We start from the raw sequence: 6210 nt of genomic DNA, 5'->3' as shown, positions 1-6210 counted from the left end.
GGTCGGATTTTGCTGACTCTGATATTTTATGTCAAGAACATTTTTCGGTTGGACAGTTATAATCATCAATTGGTACTTGTATTGGGATGAGTTCTGAGAAGGAGAATGCGAGAGAAGCTTTAGCCATGGTGTCTGTTTGATCTTTCTCTATGTTTTGTTTGCTGACTCTGAAGTTATGTAAATGTGTCTTTTGCTGAGTCTGATCACGGAGTGAGTATCTATTCTCTGTTTGAGAGCATGTGTGAGATAGAGACTCTTGTGTTGTTGAACCCCAACACATTTGGCGATCCCGTTGGGCCACTCAAGGTTTAGCCAATATATTTGGTGAACCTACTACCATTGTTTGTGTGTTGTGTCTGACATTCTTGTCTTGTTGATTACCTATTCTAATGGTATGTCCATTGGGTCTGATTACCTTTTGTGTCAGCATTCAAGGTCGGTCTTTGTGTTTCACGAGAGTGATGATGCTATGAAAGAACCTATTCTGAAGGAGAAATTGTTAGACCGAGGAGCAAAAATTCAGGAGCAGCAGATCATGTTTGATTAGAAGCGTTGCTAAAGATTCAAAATTCAGATTTTACTTTTATAAGTGCTGCAGATTCATGTTGCATAGATTCAGTAAGATGTTGCAGATTCAGGTTACACACATTCAATAAGGTGTTGTAGATTCAAGCCGCACAGATTCAGAATGTGCAAAATGGAAGATGATTTTGCAGAGACAAAATAACAATTTCTTGAAATTAGAGAGAGAAATCTGATGTTGAATCTGATGTTGATAATCAGATCTATCGAAGCAAACAAACTCAAGAATGGTATCTTTCACTGGATTTTTCCAAACATAAAAATACATCACTAAAGTAAAATATCCCAATCAATTTAAGCAACCAATTAAATGGACTATGCGGATCCTGGTACAACATTTGTGGCTCTTCGTTTAGCAAATTTAATGGGTCTCGGATTGGTGTGGTACACCGATCTTGAGGGCTAAACATGATTGGTGTATGTTATGGGGGGGTAAAAGGAAGAAAGAGAAATGTGAGCTTGCATGAGTAAGAAGCATGAGGTGGATGATTGTCCGTGTGTAGTTGATGTGTGCTCAAAGAGAGATGCTTGTAGGAAGTGGTGCATGGTGGATTTGTGCACAAAACTTCATAAAATTAGTCACAAATTGCATAAACCAACTTCCTATAACAAAATGTAAAGAGCCTTAGAGAAGTTAGATGATTTTTAAGATGACTTGGAGAATGCATATAAATGGCTAGATGATCATAAAGGGGATAGGCGAAAATCATGTTCTAGCAGAAAGAAGGTTTTCAAGTTGCAAAAAGCATGTGAGAAGCTGAGGGATACATATGAGAATGAGTTTGAAGGGGATTTGAGTGATGATGACGATGATGGATGGAGGATGGATCCCGTAATCCACCAAGTAGGGATACCAAACATGGAGGAGAAGGAGGTGCAAAAGGAGGTTGGCAAAAAGATCCTAGAAGAGCCCCTAGATACCCCTAACCTACCACTAGAGTATACCCATGGAGTGGAAGAGGAAGAACCATTGCTTAAATTTATGTTGTTTGCATATGGAAAATGTTGTTACCCTATTTGTGGGGAGAAGCATGTCATACATAACCATGATGTTATTCAAAGAACACTTGAAGCGGTGGATAGTGAGATGAATGCATTGGAGAAATTGATGGAAATTAAGTTTTTTGAAATCAGATTTGCTCAGGAGGAATTTCTGAAAAACATATCAGTTCAAGAGGAGTTTGCACCAAAAAAGATCACCTACATGTGAAAATGTTTCCAAAAGGTGTTTGGTGCCTAGATTACAAGAACCTGATTTTCAGAGTCAGATTCTCATGTTTCAGAGGCTAATTCTGCTAATGTTTACTTCATGCTCTTGGAGAATGGACATACTTATTTAGTTTTGGTTTCATAAATTCATTGTCTATGAGCTCTCATGTGATATAATCCCTTGGGGAATGTTTGGGTGATGTTTAGTTTCTCTCTATGATGTATTTTGTGTACCTTGGTTTAAGTACCAGGCACTACACTTTGCTTCATATGAAGATCCTAGCATTGAGTTTGTCATAGTGCTGTATGGTGTATTTGTATATCTTGGATTAGGTTCCAGGCACTATACTTTATGAGCAGTATGTGAGCAATATGTGAGCAGTATGTGAGCAGTATGTAGTTATCATCTTTGTGAGCATTATGTAGTTATCCAATATAGCCCATTCTAGACTGTTGATTAGAATCCATGCTTCTCGTATCAACATCAACTTATGAGGGCATTTGTTGAGGTAAGAATTTAGTTGACACTCATATTGAGAAAAATCCTTAGACACAAAGCATGCAACCCCATGTAAGCCTTTACTGACACTCATATTGAGAAAAATCCTTAGACGCCAAGCATGCACCATTATGTGCATAATTCTCTTTCCCCATGGAACCCTATAGCCTCTCACACATGCTACTCACTGCATGATCACTGTATACCATACACTTGATAGCCACATGCTACTTGTGATAGCTCACTTGACCCTTTCCATTACCATATGTGGTGCATATCCCCCTCCCCCCCCCCAAAAAAAAAAAAGTGACACAATCAAAGAGAAGGGATCAAGGGGTTGGGATGGGCCCACATCCAATCGCAGATTTGGAGACAAAAATTTCACCAAGTTGGAGGATTAACCTTAACCATTTCCACTATCATACATTCATGAGAATGTTTGGTCTGTAGAAAATAAAAACTTCTATCCGCCCTTCCCCCGTTACAAGCAATCCAATATCACATCTTGAAGATCTCTTTCCAATCGTTGATCCTTTAAGTCATCCCCCCCTTCCTTTTGATCGTCGATAAATTTTGATCCCCCCCTCTCCCCCCCCCCAAAAAAAAAGAAAAAAGTCTACTTCGTTTTGCCAATTTGGTGTGTTGAAATCTAAGTGTGTTTTGCTTTTATGGGTGTCGTGCATGTGCTTGTATGGGTTATCAAAATACATTTATCAAAAATGATTTACAGGCATTGTACAAGCTAAAACAAAGCCAGAAACTAATTACCCTCAAATAGCCAAAAAACCCAATAGTAATCAGTATGATTTTCGTACTACAAGCTATCTTCAATTGCCTAATTGTGCAATCATAGAAAAAGTATCAAAGAAGAAAAAAAACAGGTACCGTCAGTTCGTAACTGTACATTCTAGCAGAAAAAACCGTTAATGTATGTCATTAAGGTATCAAGATGAGTACCGACTTGAGATGGTAGCTCAACAACTTCCGTAGCTGCTTAGTATCAAAAAGCCCTCACACCTCTCCTTGAAATACACACATATAGGAAATAAACCTATAGACTAAGTGAGGGGCCAGAGCACCTTGTTGACTGGATATTATATGTTCAGTCTGAATATTGTTGGGTTTGAAATTGGGATGCTGCTCTGAATATTGCTGACTTTGAACATTGCTGACTCTGAATATTACTGAGTCTGATATTTGGCCAGTCAGATGTTATTCAAAGAACACTTGAAGCGGTGGATAGTGAGATGAATGCATTGGAGAAATTGATGGAAATTAAGTTTTTTGAAATCAGATATGCTCAGGAGGAATTTCTAAAAAACATATCAGTTCAAGAGGAGTTTGCACCAAAAAAGATCACCTACATGTGAAAATGTTTCCAAAAGGTGTTTGGTGCCTAGATTACAAGAACCTGATTTTCAGAGTCAGATTCTCATGTTTCAGAGGCTAATTCTGCTAATGTTTAATTCATGCTCTTGGAGAATGGACATACTTATTTAGTTTTGGTTTCATAAGTTCATTTTCTATGAGCTCTCATGTGATATAATCCCTTGGGGAATGTTTGGGTGATGTTTAGTTTCTCTCTATGATGTATTTTCTGTACCTTGGTTTAAGTACCAGGCACTACACTTTGCTCCATATGAAGATCCTAGCATTGAGTTTGTCATAGTGCTGTATGGTGTATTTGTATATCTTGGATTAGGTTCCAAGCACTATACTTTATGAGCAGTATGTGAGCAATATGTGAGCAGTATGTAGTTAACCAATGTAGCCCATTCTAGACTGTTGCTTAGAATCCATGCTTCTCGTATCAACATCAACTTATGAGGGCATTTGTTGAGGTAAGAATTTAGTTGACACTCATATTGAGAAAAATCCTTAGACACAAAGCATGCAACCCCAGGTAAGCCTTTACTGACACTCATATTGAGAAAAATCCTTAGACACCAAGCATGCACCATTATGTGCATAATTCTCTTTCCCCATGGAACCCTATAGCCTCTCACACATGCTACTCACTGCATGATCACTGTATACCATACACTTGATAGCCACATGCTACTTGTGATAGCTCACTTGACCCTTTCCATTACCATATGTGGTGCATATCTATCCACTCATTGATTCCATTCCTCGAATTTGAGTATATATAATGGCACTACCCAAAGCTTGTAATAACTCTCACTTTCTATGATCAATCAAGCAAGTTAGCATATCTACATTGTTTATTCAGATCTTTCTAATCTACCTATGATCTAATGCTATTGCATTATCACAACACACCCACTTCCTATCATTTCATATGTGTGTGCATGTGTGTGTGTGTGTGTGTGTGTAATTTATATGTATGTATATGTGTATTTGTATGTGTATGTGTATGTGTTTGTGTTTGTGTATGTGTATGTGTATGTGTATGTGTATGTGTTTGTGTTTGTGTTTGTGTATGTGTATGTGTATGTGTATGTGTATGTGTATGTGTATGTGTATGTGTATGTGTATGTGTATGTGTATGTGTATGTGTATGTGTGTTTGTGTTTGTGTATTTAAGTGTGAATGTGTGTGTGCATAAGTATGTGAGTATATTGTTTGTAATCTTGGAAGCACACAGAGAGAGAGAGAGAGAGAGAGAGAGAGAGAGAGAGAGAGGTGGGACACACACACACACACACACACACAAAGTGTGTGTGTGTGACAATCTTGGTTATGAAAGCCACAGCCACACACTACAATACGTCGCACAAAAATCAACGCAGATATTGATGGGCCAAAGTTTGTTTTAAAAATAAAAACCCTAGTATAGCGTTGGTATAAGCATTGGCATCATATCATCAAAATATGCATCAATACGTGAAAACCAACGAAATAGGCACCGAAATACACGTCGATAGAAACACTGAAATAAGCGCCAAAAATTAAAGGCGACATATTGAAGATAGGCAGAAGGACATGAAGAATTTTTTACCATAAATAAAACATGATTTCATAACCGTAAGTATAACCATAACGTGATTTCCAAACCATATTTGCAAAACCGTAAACATAATTTGCTTGTCATACCATAACCATAGCATGATTGCTATATGCAATAACCATAACATAATTTCCAAACCATATTTGCAAAACCATGACCATAACCTGCTTGTCATGCCATAACCATAACATGGTTGCCATACCATCATTGCAAAACCATAACCATAACTTGATTTCCAAACCATAACCATAACCTGCTTGTCATATCTTAACCATAACAGCCATACCATCATTGCAAAACCATAACCATAACGTGATTGCCAAACCATAAGCATAACATGATTGCCATTCCGTCACAGAAAAACCATAACCATAACCTGATTGCCAAACCATAACCATAGCATGTTTTCCATACCATGATTGCCATACGATAATTGCAAAACCATAACCATAACATGATTGCCATACCATAATCATAATCCTACACAGAATAAAAATCCATAAACATAAGCATGAAACAATACATGTATACAATGAATGAGCAAAACAGTATTAAGAAGACCACAGCTACAAAAAAAAAAATATGTGGAGGATGTCACCCTCATGGTAATGCCTCCCAATCAAAGGCATCTCCCTCATCCTGCAGCTGGGTCAAAAGAAAACAAGTCCATGCTTGTACCCATACTTCTCCTCTCAAAGTGTCAGAGGATGCTTCACGAAAACTCTTTGCAAATAAACAATTAACCATAAGATAAATCTTCAAATAACATATACATATTTGACAATTTAAATCATACATGTAATACTTACAAACTCATGCCAAAGTGTGTCCTAGTCCCCACTTCCCAGATGTGACGCTCCATCGGACTCCAAACGTGCTTTGGCTGCATCTCTCTGCTACTCAAATCTCTGAGGATTGTCCTGTGTCTCTCCTGCATTCCCCGCCCACT

At 37.9% G+C, this 6210-nt stretch overlaps 1 pseudogene; it reads left to right on the top strand.

Moving 5' to 3' along the window:
• The first annotated feature begins 1195 nt into the window (after positions 1–1195).
• LOC147434584 (uncharacterized) lies at positions 1196–1792 on the top strand (annotated as a pseudogene).
• Positions 1793–6210: the final 4418 nt, after the last annotated feature.

The sequence above is a fragment of the Adiantum capillus-veneris genome, chromosome 19 (assembly GCF_014529385.1).
Source record: "Adiantum capillus-veneris isolate H3 chromosome 19, ASM1452938v2, whole genome shotgun sequence".
Classification (NCBI taxonomy): Eukaryota; Viridiplantae; Streptophyta; class Polypodiopsida; order Polypodiales; family Pteridaceae; genus Adiantum; species Adiantum capillus-veneris.
This window is presented reverse-complemented; position numbering and strand designations above follow the sequence as displayed.